We start from the raw sequence: 13,238 nt of genomic DNA on the forward strand, positions 1-13,238 counted from the left end.
CAACTGGAGAAAACAACCCTACTGTGGAAAGGAATAGAATCACAATCATCATTAATCTCATTGCCCCAAAAGCAATAATTGTTTTCAACATGACTTTTTGTCTTTGTTTAGGGAGTTTTCCTCTTGAAACGTTTCAATTTAGACAACCTTCTTACTGTGGGAAAGGTGCATCCGTGTCCCCTTTCAGTAACAAGGACCCTCCCACTTTGCGTTGCTCCGATGTTTCTTCTTTTATGCTGCTTATCAGCATCCAGTCTTCAAGAATCACCGTCGCTTCGTCCGTTTCCTGTTGAGAAGCAAAATCTCCCTCTGATAGTCTAAATTTGGTGTGTGTGTGTTTTTTTTTTTTCTGATAGATTTGCCTCATCATCCAATTGTCATTGTGTAGTGAATAATAACAATTTGTAAGGTCTACCAAACAGGACTTCATATAAGGTCCGCCAATTGTGGATGGTAGACAACTATTATATTAACAAAATGGGAGCCATTATCACTATAAATAGTTTCTGGAATTCCATATCGTGGAATGATATCCATATGATCTAATAAAAATAAAATAAAATCTATATGTATTTTTTGAAATGGATATGTGGGTATGCATATAGATTTAAACCCTAAGCCTTGTAGTGCCGTTGTAGCAAGGCCACCTCCCCCTTGTCGAGACATAGGTCTTCCCTTGACTCAAGCCCAAATTATTTTCTTTATTGATCTTTTATTGATAGATTATGTCTCGGTGGTCTGCCAATCAAAAAACACAAAAAGACAAACTATCATTCACGCTCACACTCATAAACAGAAGAATTTAGTGTGTTCAACCAGTCTAGCATCCATAATTTCATTTTGTGGGAGTAAACTGGAGTACCCGGAGAAAATCCACAAATTCTCGAGGACGCCATGAATACCCCACATTCCGGAAGGTCTGGATCCACCCCGCATTCATTAGTAGATCCTTTAATATACACACCCCCACTCTAGCATTTTAACCGTTTGTAAAAAATTACCTTCAAGTTTCACACAAAGTTATATCCTTTTTTAATGCTGTCAGTTTACCTGTTTGTTCCCCGAATTGAGGTGGGAATAGTTTCACATCTAAAGTTTTTATTTTTTACAGCCGCCATGACCTAATGGCCCCCTATCATGTTTTTGGAAAATCCCAATTCCCTCTAATAGCATGCCAATCACCTTTTAATGCGGCCATCCAATTTTGTTTCTACTTGTTTCAGGTGATAAGATAATCTCCCCCATTTGTAAAACTAATTCATCCACGCCTAATTTATACAACATGACGCCTATGGCCTTTATTTTGTCGCCTTGACTCCAAATTCTATGAACCAAGATAACACGCCGAATTTGTAAGCGAATTTCCCCCATCCCATTTTGTTCATAGACAACCCATCTACCTAAAGCGTCACTTGTTTCAAAACATGAAAGGCCCCACTAGAATTCGTGCATCCAGCGCCAAATAGAGCCTATTTACACATTTGTCTCAAATTTGTTTTAGATATGGGGTCCCCAATTTCCCAAAATTTCCCAGAATTATGTACCACCACATCCTGTCAAAAACCCAAAACGACTAACATAACCTGTTTCTAAGCCAGATTCTGGAATTTGGAGAATTTCTCCTTTCCCTCCCTTATCTAAGCTTGTTATTGCCACTCGTTATCACTGTAACATTCAGGCGTATTAACCCCATCGTTGCTAAAGTTCTCACCAATTTGCATGCCCTTAATGCCGTAAAAGCAACGTTATTTGGTTGTATCAATTGACCAATGTTTATCCAATCCATAATATCCTTAAAGTCATCAATATGACCTGTGACAAAGCATATTTCCTCCTGCCAGGACAACAGACAATGTTCTTTCAAGTGCACTTTGAAAAACATTCCATGTTACTCCATTCTTAGGGAAAATATGCTCATCCTAAACCAATTATTTTATTTACAATTCACCTAATTATTTGGATGAATGTCATGAATTTTATCATGCCACTATTGCATTGTAAATTTCCCATCTGATGTCGTTAACAGCCAAATAATTCAATACCTACTATACTTTGTAAATCACCTCATATGTTGTTTACTTAAGACACGAGTCATTTCCCATAGCCTGTTACCAAAACAAAAATCTACAACAATTAAATGAGAGAAATCAACCTTTTGTTAGACAATTCCTAATTACAAACTTTAATGTTTTAAAAACCTTATTGTCACCAATATACCATAATATTGTAAATTTTGTCATCCTGGCCTTTTTTTTCTTTTAAACAGCCAACCTCCTGGATTAAAGTATTTTGAATAATCAAAAAATTCTGAAATAGTATTAATATTATTTTATCCTCCAAAAGCTAGTTTCCTTTAACTAAGAGCCCTTTGAAATCCACAATTGCTCAAAAATGACTATTTTGGTCTATTTCCCAAATCCAAAGCTTTTTACCAAATCAACCTTTTACTGAACAGATTTTTTCTATCCTCTTAATACATTTCATTTTAAAACCCAAAATATCAATGCGAAAACATTCGCATAACCTTGCATTTCTTGCAGCCCATGTATTGTTCTTATTCTGAAAAGTCCAAACAGAAAACGCAATTAGCCGTTAACTATGACCTCCACTCTTGCTGCGAAAACAGCATTGTTATCTTATGTTTACAAACCAGCTTTTTCCCTGTGCCCAAATACAACGCTTTTTAGAGAAGACAACCATTAAAACGTCAAATTAACCCCTCTTCCGATTTTCAACTACATCACAATATTTTTCCAAGACCCCATATATCCAGAATATGTATGCTGCAAGCACAACAATATGGCAAAAACCCATTTTCTGCCCTCAAGTTTGCTTCAGCACCCCCAAGGCCAATTATTATTATTATAATGTCTTCACGGAAAGGATCACAAAATTTTAGTCGTTTACACGGTCCGAACGCTCCCGAAAGCCCAACACAGTTAAATCGTCTGCCCCGCGGCCCACATGTTTCACTCCCATCTAATCAGCAGCCGCTGCACCAGAAACGCTTCCCCCGCAGTTGACACATTTTTTTTTGCAAGTCTAGAGCATAATAAAAACACAAGTGACATTCCCTGCTAAAATTTAAATGATCATTTTGTATATATTCTTTTGTCTTTTTAAACACCATCTTCCCGCTAGCGGACGGGATCAAAAACCAAGCTGCAATAAGCCATCACATTGCTGTAAATTGACAGTACATATAGGTTATATTAACAAAGCACCACCAGCACTTGGAAATAACCATTCTAATTGTTGTTATACAAGCCCAAGCATCACAAAAAAACCCAATTTAATTGTAATCACAAAACGTCATACCTGGATTAACCAAATCAAATACCAGTGTCCCCATTAATTTTCTAGCTCCCTTTATTTTTGTTAAACTTCCTCCGCGCCCGTCACCTATCTCGGTAAATATTTTCCCCGTCAGCCGAGGAGGCCCCGCTATTTTTTCCTTACCAAACAGTACTTTCCCGCCGCCACGGTCTTAAATATATCCCCGTTATCCGAGGGAGCCCCCACTATTTTCCCAAAATAGTATTTTTTAACTTCTCCCCGGCCTTATTTCGCCATTAGTGTCTGTGGAACAAGCTGTTACACTTTTATCCACTCACATATTATTTATATATGTATATTACCTCCATTAGTGTCTGTGGAACAAGCTGTTACACTTTTATCCACTCACATATTATTTATATATGTATATTACCTCTATGCATTAGTACATATATTATCCTGCGTTTTATGCATTTTAAGCTGGCCAGCAAACCCATATTTATTTATCCATAAATATAGCTGTGTAATATTTTTAAAGCGCTTTGTCTTTCCAATTTTTTTCCAATCCTTACAAGTTAGACGTATTTTTTTTTTGATCGTCATCCAAACCCGCCTTACAACACGTGTTTCCCATATTTTACTTTTATTTTTTGTAGTGAGTTCGTGTGCCTCACACAGTTAACTCTATTATTTATTATTATCACTCCTTCGACTGTATTTCCTAGGCTTATCTTAATTTTACTGCAGAAACCACACAAACAACATACAACGTATATTTGTGCCTACCCTTTAGACACAGGACACTCCCCGGCCCCAATATTGTACCTCTAGTACAATATATTCGTGCCTACCCCTGAGACACAGGACACTTTCCAGCAAAGTGCCCCACCGTATCTGCCATTGACTAGTATAAACACAGGGTTTTATCGCCGTCACCCAGGACGCGAAACCAGCCCAACAATGGGCCTCACATACAATGTCCCTTTAACGCATTTGTAAACACCTTCACAACATGCAGACATTAATGTGGACTTACCCGAGATCCATCAGATGTCTCCCTCCAGCAGGAAAAGTCTTCAACCGCCGAGAATCCAGGCGCCCCCGTCGAAAAACTCCGGCCCACCAAGGGTTTTGAAGACGCCGTGCGCACGGTCACTTACCAGATGTCGAACAGCAGCGCCTGGGTTCTCGCTCCGGTATATTGACCTCCATGGCTCGAAGGACCAAAATGTCAGGTTCATTAATAATTACCTTCGTCCGTAATTATCAATAACTGCAGGAAGACATCTTATTCAATTATTGACATTTAATTAAATAGAAATGGATACAACAGATAGCCTCCGAAGGGGAGAGTCAGCAAGTGTCACCTTACAACTTCCGAACGTCTCCTCGAATAGACGTTTTCGTCCCATTCTTATGGTCACAAGTTACAGAGTTGTTGATCATTCCATCACGTATGAGTAAAAACAACATCTGGGACTACAATAACAATCTAATAACAAAAACAGGGACTAGACCTAACAACATTTAGATTAGAGTAATTATACAACCTCCTTGACCTAAGAATCATATAATATAATCATAATCATATAATCGTTACATACAGAAAAACCCGAAGTGTACGGTTACATAACGATAACAATATTCTTGTTATTGTCCGAATAGCCCTGTCCTCGTCACCAAGGGCCCACCAAATCTCAAGGACCCAGATTGGGTGGATTGTTTGTATAACCATCCTGGAACAGGCTGTCTAGGTTAAAGATGACTTGGTGTGACCTCAAGACTTTTGAAAAACAGAAAGAGAATGATTTAACAAAGTAATGAATTAATACAGAGAAAAGAAAGAGAATGATTTAATAAAGAAATGAATTAATATAACTATTATAATAGTAAAACAGAATAAACCCAACAGACACCCATGAAATGTCGAAAAAGATGCGGGGTATGATGCTCACAGGACATGGTATTCCCAAGCGGTCTCCCAATCAGGTACTAACCAGGCCAAACCATGCTTGGCTGCCGAGATCGGACAAGATCGGGCCTTTTCAGGGTGGTATGGCCGTGAGCGGTACTGCACTAGCAGATGGACACCCATGAAATGTCGAAAAAGATGCGGGGTATGATGCTCACAGCACCTGGCATTCCCAAGCGGTCTCCCAATCAGGTACTAAACAGGCCGAACCATGCTTGGCTTCCGAGATCGGACGAGATCGGGCCTTTTCAGGGTGGTATGGCCGTGAGCGGTACTGCACTAGCAGATGGACACACATGAAATGTCGAAAAAGATGCGGGGCAAGATGCTCACAGCACCTGGTATTCCCAAGCGGTCTCCCAATCAGGTACTAACCAGGCCGAACCATGCTTGGCTGCCGAGATCGGGCGAGATCGGGCGAGATCGGGCGAGATCGGGCCTTATCAGGGTGGTATGGCCGTGAGCGGTACTGCTCTTGCAGATGGACACCCATGAAATGTCGGAAAAGATGAGGGGTATGATGCTCACAGCACCTGGTATTCCCAAGCGGTCTCCCAATCAGGTACTAACCAGGCCGAACCATGCTTGGCTGCCGAGATCGGACGAGATCGGGCCTTTTCAGGGTGGTATGGCCGTGAGCGGTACTGCTCTTGCAGATGGACACCCATGAAATGTCGAAAAAGATGCGGGGTATGATGCTCACAGCACCTGGTATTCCCAAGCGGTCTCCCAATCAGGTACTAACCAGGCCGAACCATGCTTGGCTTCCGAGATCGGACGAGATCGGGCCTTTTCAGGGTGGTATGGCCGTGAGCGGTACTGCTCTTGCAGATGGACACCCATGAAATGTCGAAAAAGATGCGGGGTATGATGCTCACAGCACCTGGTATTCCCAAGCGGTCTCCCAATCAGGTACTAAACAGACCGAACCATGCTTGGCTTCCGAGATCGGACGAGATCGGACGAGATCGGGCCTTTTCAGGGTGATATGGCCGTGAGCGGTACTGCTCTTGCAGATGGACACCCATGAAATGTCGAAAAAGATGCGGGGTATGATGCTCACAGCACCTGGCATTCCCAAGCGGTCTCCCAATCAGGTACTAAACAGGCCGAACCATGCTTGGCTTCCGAGATCGGGCTAGATCGGGCCTTTTCAGGGTGGTATGGCCGTGAGCGGTACTGCACCAGCAGATGGACACCCATGAAATGTCGAAAAAGATGCGGGGTATGATGCTCACAGCACCTGGTATTCCCAAGCGGTCTCCCAATCAGGTACTAAACAGGCCGAACCATGCTTGGCTTCCGAGATCGGACGAGATCGGGCGAGATCGGGCCTTATCAGGGTGATATGGCCGTGAGCGGTACTGCTCTTGCAGATGGACACCCATGAAATGTCGAAAAAGATGCGGGGTATGATGCTCACAGCACCTGGTATTCCCAAGCGGTCTCCCAATCAGGTACTAACCAGGCCGAACCATGCTTGGCTTCCGAGATCAGACGAGATCGGGCCTTTTCAGGGTGGTATGGCCGTGAGCGGTACTGCACCAGCAGATGGACACCCATGAAATGTCGAAAAAGATGCTGGGTATGATGCTCACAGCACCTGGTATTCCCAAGCGGTCTCCCAATCAGGTACTAACCAGGCCGAACAATGCTTGGCTTCCGAGATCGGAGGAGATCGGGCCTTTTCAGGGTGGTATGGCCGTGAGCGGTACTGCACTAGCAGATGGACACACATGAAATGTCGAAAAAGATGCGGGGCAAGATGCTCACAGCACCTGGTATTCCCAAGCGGTCTCCCAATCAGGTACTAACCAGGCCGAACCATGCTTGGCTGCCGAGATCGGGCGAGATCGGGCGAGATCGGGCGAGATCGGGCCTTATCAGGGTGGTATGGCCGTGAGCGGTACTGCTCTTGCAGATGGACACCCATGAAATGTCAGAAAAGATGAGGGGTATGATGCTCACAGCACCTGGTATTCCCAAGCGGTCTCCCAATCAGGTACTAACCAGGCCGAACCATGCTTGGCTGCCGTGATCGGACGAGATCGGGCCTTTTCAGGGTGGTATGGCCGTGAGCGGTACTGCTTTTGCAGATGGACACCCATGAAATGTCGAAAAAGATGCGGGGTATGATGCTCACAGCACCTGGTATTCCCAAGCGGTCTCCCAATCAGGTACTAAACAGGCCGAACCATGCTTGGCTTCCGAGATCGGACGAGATCGGACGAGATCGGGCCTTTTCAGGGTGATATGGCCGTGAGCGGTACTGCTCTTGCAGATGGACACCCATGAAATGTCGAAAAAGATGCGGGGTATGATGCTCACAGCACCTGGCATTCCCAAGCGGTCTCCCAATCAGGTACTAAACAGGCCGAACCATGCTTGGCTTCCGAGATCGGGCTAGATCGGGCCTTTTCAGGGTGGTATGGCCGTGAGCGGTACTGCACTAGCAGATGGACACACATGAAATGTCGAAAAAGATGCGGGGCAAGATGCTCACAGCACCTGGTATTCCCAAGCGGTCTCCCAATCAGGTACTAACCAGGCCGAACCATGCTTGGCTGCCGAGATCGGGCGAGATCGGGCGAGATCGGGCGAGATCGGGCCTTATCAGGGTGGTATGGCCGTGAGCGGTACTGCTCTTGCAGATGGACACCCATGAAATGTCAGAAAAGATGAGGGGTATGATGCTCACAGCACCTGGTATTCCCAAGCGGTCTCCCAATCAGGTACTAACCAGGCCGAACCATGCTTGGCTGCCGAGATCGGACGAGATCGGGCCTTTTCAGGGTGGTATGGCCGTGAGCGGTACTACTCTTGCAGATGGACACCCATGAAATGTCGAAAAAGATGCGGGGTATGATGCTCACAACACCTGGTATTCCCAAGCGGTCTCCCAATCAGGTACTAACCAGGCCGAACCATGCTTGGCTTCCGAGATCGGACGAGATCGGGCCTTTTCAGGGTGGTATGGCCGTGAGCGGTACTGCTTTTGCAGATGGACACCCATGAAATGTCGAAAAAGATGCGGGGTATGATGCTCACAGCACCTGGTATTCCCAAGCGGTCTCCCAATCAGGTACTAAACAGGCCGAACCATGCTTGGCTTCCGAGATCGGACGAGATCGGACGAGATCGGGCCTTTTCAGGGTGATATGGCCGTGAGCGGTACTGCTCTTGCAGATGGACACCCATGAAATGTCGAAAAAGATGCGGGGTATGATGCTCACAGCACCTGGCATTCCCAAGCGGTCTCCCAATCAGGTACTAAACAGGCCGAACCATGCTTGGCTTCCGAGATCGGGCTAGATCGGGCCTTTTCAGGGTGGTATGGCCGTGAGCGGTACTGCACCAGCAGATGGACACCCATGAAATGTCGAAAAAGATGCGGGGTATGATGCTCACAGCACCTGGTATTCCCAAGCGGTCTCCCAATCAGGTACTAAACAGGCCGAACCATGCTTGGCTTCCGAGATCGGACGAGATCGGGCGAGATCGGGCCTTATCAGGGTGATATGGCCGTGAGCGGTACTGCTCTTGCAGATGGACACCCATGAAATGTCGAAAAAGATGTGGGGTATGATGCTCACAGCACCTGGTATTCCCAAGCGGTCTCCCAATCAGGTACTAAACAGGCCGAACAATGCTTGGTTTCCGAGATCGGACGAGATCGGGCCTTTTCAGGGTGGTATGGCCGTGAGCGGTACCGCTTTTACAGATGGACACCCATGAAATGTCGAAGAAGATGCGGGGTATGATGCTCACAGCACCTGGTATTCCCAAGCGGTCTCCCAATCAGGTACTAACCAGGCCGAACCACGCTTGGCTTTCGAGATCGGACGAGATCGGGCCTTTTCAGGGTGGTATGGCCGTGAGCGGTATTGCTTTTGCAGATGGACACCCATGAAATGTCGGAAAAGATGCGGGGCATGGTTCTCACAGCACCTGGTATTCCCAAGCGGTCTCCCAATCAGGTACTAAACAGGCCGAACCATGCTTGGCTTCCGAGATCGGACGAGATCGGGCCTTTTCAGGGTGGTATGGCCGTGAGCGGTACTGCACTAGCAGATGGACACACATGAAATGTCGAAAAAGATGCGGGGCAAGATGCTCACAGCACCTGGTATTCCCAAGCGGTCTCCCAATCAGGTACTAACCAGGCCGAACCATGCTTGGCTTCCGAGATCGCACGAGATCGGGCCTTTTCAGGGTGGTATGGCCGTGAGCGGTATTGCACTAGCAGATGGACACTGTCAGGTTCATTAATAATTACCTTCGTCCGTAATTATCAATAACTGCAGGAAGACATCTTATTCAATTATTGACATTTAATTAAATAGAAATGGACACAACAGATAAAAGCCTCCGGAGGGGAGCGTTACAGCAAGTGTCACCTTACAACTTCCGAACGTCTTCCCGAATAGACGTTTTCGTCCCATTCTTATGGTCACAAGTTACAGAGTTGTTGATCATTCCATCACGTATGAGTAAAAACAACATCTGGGACTACAATAACAATCAAAGTATTTTACTAATAACAAAAACAGGGACTAGACCTAACAACATGTAGATTAGAGTAATTATACAACCTCCTTGACCTAAGAATCATATAATATAATCATAATCATATAATCGTTACATACAGAAAAACCCGAAGTGTACGGTTACATAACGATAACAATATTCTTGTTATTGTCCGAATAGCCCTGTCCTCGTCACCAAGGGCCCACCAAATCTCAAGGACCCAGATTGGGTGGATTATCTGTATAACCATCCTGGAACAGGCTGTCCAGGTTAAAGATGACTTGGTGTGACCTCAACACTTTTGAAAAACAGAAAGAGAATGATTTAACAAAGTAATGAATTAATACAGAGAAAAGAAAGAGAATGATTTAATAAAGAAATGAATTAATATAACTATTATAATAGTAAAACAGAACAAACCCAACATTCCCCCGTTTTTATAATATGTATGTTATTAGTCATTTCTTAGTAATCACTAAATGGTAATGTCGGGTGACTGTGATTTTTCCCGCCTACTCCTTACTCCCATGGCTGGTCTGAAAGAGAAAAAACATAATTATATTCGTCCAATTGGTCCTCGGATTTACCGTACTCCTGGACCTCACTGCTTTCCCCAAACCGTCCCATAAGATACAACTCATGTACTTTAGAATTTGTAGGGGCAATTGCAGTAGTTATAAGTCGGCTTAGCAAGGAGCGCAAACAGGGGATACTACATCACCCACACAATGTTAGAATAGCGGTAATTGTGCCTATAGTAACCACGAAGGATGTAGCCAAATCTTTAGATTTTCCAAAGGTCTTATCCCACCAATCTGACAATGCGGACGTATCTACTCCAGAGTGCTCTTGCATATTGCGGTTCAGTGTTTGCAGGCCAGTAATGGCCCTGGTGAGAGATCCACTGGGTGACGCGTTGTTCGGTATGAAGGTGCAACATTGTTTTCCAAACATTGCACACACGCCCCCTGTTTCAAGGATCATATCCACCGCTATGCGATTCTGGAACGCCATCAGACTGGTAGCTGCCAGTTGTTCCTTCATGGCCACAAATCCCTGTTCAGTATAATTTCCAAGTTTTGAACATTGTAATGTAAGTAATTTATTCTATCCACATTTTTGTTTGGGGTGATTAGAAGGAAGATAGACTCCCAACCTGCTGCGATCTGATTAGCCAGCTTATACTCATCTGGTACGCCCCAGGGGATGCCAATCGCATCAATGTATGTTGGATCTCCTTCCCTCCATGCCTCTCGACGATGTCGGGAGGGTCGACCCTTCAGCCGAATTATGAGCCGCCAATTGTATCTCCTCCACTGTGGATGGAAAAACAGACATCGGTAAGAGCAGTGAGACCAAAGTACCTAGTCCTGCCGCGTTTCGGCAGGAGTCGTATAATTTATCTACCACCCCGCCACCATAGGCCAGAACGTGGTATCAGGGGTGTAGTTTGTTTTAGAACGCCGGTACACCACGTCTCATTTATCGCCCCTAGCTTCAGACCATGCCCTGTAAGGTTTAAGCAGGTAAAATGATTAAACAGTGGAAAAATTGACTTCCTATTTACTGCGTAACAGGATTAACACTGTTTCAATATATTTTTTTTTCTTTCTTGCCAAGTAGGACACGTTTTTTCATTTGTAAAAACACTTTTCCCCAAAAGAATGGTGATTGAGGGAGTTGTTAGACCCCATCGTTTTTTCCCTTGTCTGGTAGGTTATCCTAATCTTTTGTAAGATGGTTTAGTCTCAATTGAAACTATATGGAGACGTCAAACCCAATATAAAAGAGTTCCCTATAGTTTTATGGTATTGCTTGCTGAGCAATAATCTTTTCAATTAATATTGGTGTTTCCCGTATTTTATTAAGTCAGAAAGTTTATTTTACCCGTCCCCTCAATGTTTCAATTGAGACCACCCTTTTACCAAAGTAGCTCCACCTAGTGCTTGTCCTCTTTACACTCCATTAACAGCGCCCAATTATCCCCCGTTTGGGAAATCCCTGTTTCAGAAATAAATTTCACAGGTTAATATGTCAGTCCAAGCTTTCCAATCTTGACCAATTTCTGCAACAAGGCTTTTCCCAATCTTCAATTTTTTTGCTGTTAATGTACCACACATATTTCCCACCATAGATTGACACCTTGTACGGCACCCGGGACGTCGCCGAGTCCAAATATATATTTTCAATTTGGAAATTTGATTTAGTAGGTAATGTTAATTAAATGTAAATGTGTATGTTTCTCGGTTTACCCTCCCGTAAGAAGGTGTATCCTCAATTGAAACGCCTCCGCCTTTTTCTCCAACTGGAGAAAACAACCCTACTGTGGAAAGGAATAGAATCACAATCATCATTAATCTCATTGCCCCAAAAGCAATAATTGTTTTCAACATGACTTTTTGTCTTTGTTTAGGGAGTTTTCCTCTTGAAACGTTTCAATTTAGACAACCTTCTTACTGTGGGAAAGGTGCATCCGTGTCCCCTTTCAGTAACAAGGACCCTCCCACTTTGCGTTGCTCCGATGTTTCTTCTTTTATGCTGCTTATCAGCATCCAGTCTTCAAGAATCACCGTCGCTTCGTCCGTTTCCTGTTAAGAAGCAAAATCTCCCTCTGATAGTCTAAATTTGGTGTGTGCGTTTTTTTTTCTCTGATAGATTCGCCTCATCATCCAATTGTCATTGTGTGGTGAATAATAACAATTTGTAAGGTCTACCAAACAGGACTTCATATAAGGTCCGCCAATTGTGGATGGTAGACAACTATTATATTAACAAAATGGGAGCCATTATCACTATAAATAGTTTCTGGAATTCCATATCGTGGAATGATATCCATATGATCTAATAAAATAAAATAAAATCTATATGTATTTTTTTGAAATGGATATGTGGGTATGCATATAGATTTAAACCCTAAGCCTTGTAGTGCCGTTGTAGCAAGGCCACCTCCCCCTTGTCGAGACATAGGTCTTCCCTTGACTCAAGCCCAAATTATTTTCTTTATTGATCTTTTATTGATAGATTATGTCTCGGTGGTCTGCCAATCAAAAAACACAAAAAGACAAACTATCATTCACGCTCACACTCATAAAAAAAAGAATTTAGTGTGTTCAACCAGTCTAGCATCCATAATTTCATTTTGTGGGAGTAAACTGGAGTACCCGGAGAAAATCCACAAATTCTCGAGGACGCCATGAATACCCCACATTCCGGAAAGTCTGGATCCACCCCGCATTCATTAGTAGATCCTTTAATATACACACCCCCACTCTAGCATTTTAACCGTTTGTAAAAAAATTCCTTCAAGTTTCACACAAAGTTATATCCTCTTTAATGCTATCAGTTTAGCTGTTTGTTCCCCGAATTGAGGTGGCAATAGTTTCACATCTAAGGTTTTTATTTTCACAGCCGCCATGACCTAATGGCCCCCTATCAGGTTTTTGGAAAATCCCAATTTCCTCTA

The 13,238-nt window shown here is 43.9% G+C and overlaps 24 pseudogenes; all 24 read right to left on the reverse strand.

The window, feature by feature from the left end:
- Positions 1-5,224: 5,224 nt before the first annotated feature.
- Positions 5,225-5,343, reverse strand: LOC144185310 (5S ribosomal RNA; annotated as a pseudogene).
- Positions 5,344-5,399: 56 nt separating this feature from the next.
- On the reverse strand, positions 5,400-5,518 carry LOC144188659 (5S ribosomal RNA; annotated as a pseudogene).
- Positions 5,519-5,574: 56 nt separating this feature from the next.
- On the reverse strand, positions 5,575-5,713 carry LOC144185747 (5S ribosomal RNA; annotated as a pseudogene).
- A 56-nt stretch (positions 5,714-5,769) lies between these two features.
- LOC144186692 (5S ribosomal RNA) lies at positions 5,770-5,888 on the reverse strand (annotated as a pseudogene).
- Positions 5,889-5,944: 56 nt separating this feature from the next.
- LOC144191349 (5S ribosomal RNA) lies at positions 5,945-6,063 on the reverse strand (annotated as a pseudogene).
- A 56-nt stretch (positions 6,064-6,119) lies between these two features.
- Positions 6,120-6,248, reverse strand: LOC144186544 (5S ribosomal RNA; annotated as a pseudogene).
- A 56-nt stretch (positions 6,249-6,304) lies between these two features.
- Positions 6,305-6,423, reverse strand: LOC144184091 (5S ribosomal RNA; annotated as a pseudogene).
- Positions 6,424-6,479: 56 nt separating this feature from the next.
- Positions 6,480-6,608, reverse strand: LOC144184945 (5S ribosomal RNA; annotated as a pseudogene).
- Positions 6,609-6,664: 56 nt separating this feature from the next.
- LOC144182428 (5S ribosomal RNA) lies at positions 6,665-6,783 on the reverse strand (annotated as a pseudogene).
- A 56-nt stretch (positions 6,784-6,839) lies between these two features.
- LOC144190340 (5S ribosomal RNA) lies at positions 6,840-6,958 on the reverse strand (annotated as a pseudogene).
- A 56-nt stretch (positions 6,959-7,014) lies between these two features.
- LOC144185748 (5S ribosomal RNA) lies at positions 7,015-7,153 on the reverse strand (annotated as a pseudogene).
- A 56-nt stretch (positions 7,154-7,209) lies between these two features.
- On the reverse strand, positions 7,210-7,328 carry LOC144190821 (5S ribosomal RNA; annotated as a pseudogene).
- Positions 7,329-7,384: 56 nt separating this feature from the next.
- On the reverse strand, positions 7,385-7,513 carry LOC144185138 (5S ribosomal RNA; annotated as a pseudogene).
- Positions 7,514-7,569: 56 nt separating this feature from the next.
- Positions 7,570-7,688, reverse strand: LOC144184092 (5S ribosomal RNA; annotated as a pseudogene).
- A 56-nt stretch (positions 7,689-7,744) lies between these two features.
- On the reverse strand, positions 7,745-7,883 carry LOC144185750 (5S ribosomal RNA; annotated as a pseudogene).
- Positions 7,884-7,939: 56 nt separating this feature from the next.
- On the reverse strand, positions 7,940-8,058 carry LOC144186703 (5S ribosomal RNA; annotated as a pseudogene).
- Positions 8,059-8,114: 56 nt separating this feature from the next.
- LOC144187357 (5S ribosomal RNA) lies at positions 8,115-8,233 on the reverse strand (annotated as a pseudogene).
- Positions 8,234-8,289: 56 nt separating this feature from the next.
- LOC144185139 (5S ribosomal RNA) lies at positions 8,290-8,418 on the reverse strand (annotated as a pseudogene).
- Positions 8,419-8,474: 56 nt separating this feature from the next.
- On the reverse strand, positions 8,475-8,593 carry LOC144184093 (5S ribosomal RNA; annotated as a pseudogene).
- Positions 8,594-8,649: 56 nt separating this feature from the next.
- Positions 8,650-8,778, reverse strand: LOC144184946 (5S ribosomal RNA; annotated as a pseudogene).
- A 56-nt stretch (positions 8,779-8,834) lies between these two features.
- On the reverse strand, positions 8,835-8,953 carry LOC144190439 (5S ribosomal RNA; annotated as a pseudogene).
- A 56-nt stretch (positions 8,954-9,009) lies between these two features.
- LOC144189060 (5S ribosomal RNA) lies at positions 9,010-9,128 on the reverse strand (annotated as a pseudogene).
- Positions 9,129-9,184: 56 nt separating this feature from the next.
- Positions 9,185-9,303, reverse strand: LOC144190071 (5S ribosomal RNA; annotated as a pseudogene).
- A 56-nt stretch (positions 9,304-9,359) lies between these two features.
- On the reverse strand, positions 9,360-9,478 carry LOC144187895 (5S ribosomal RNA; annotated as a pseudogene).
- Positions 9,479-13,238: the final 3,760 nt, after the last annotated feature.

The sequence above is a fragment of the Stigmatopora nigra genome, unplaced genomic scaffold, assembly GCF_051989575.1.
Source record: "Stigmatopora nigra isolate UIUO_SnigA unplaced genomic scaffold, RoL_Snig_1.1 HiC_scaffold_24, whole genome shotgun sequence".
Classification (NCBI taxonomy): Eukaryota; Metazoa; Chordata; class Actinopteri; order Syngnathiformes; family Syngnathidae; genus Stigmatopora; species Stigmatopora nigra.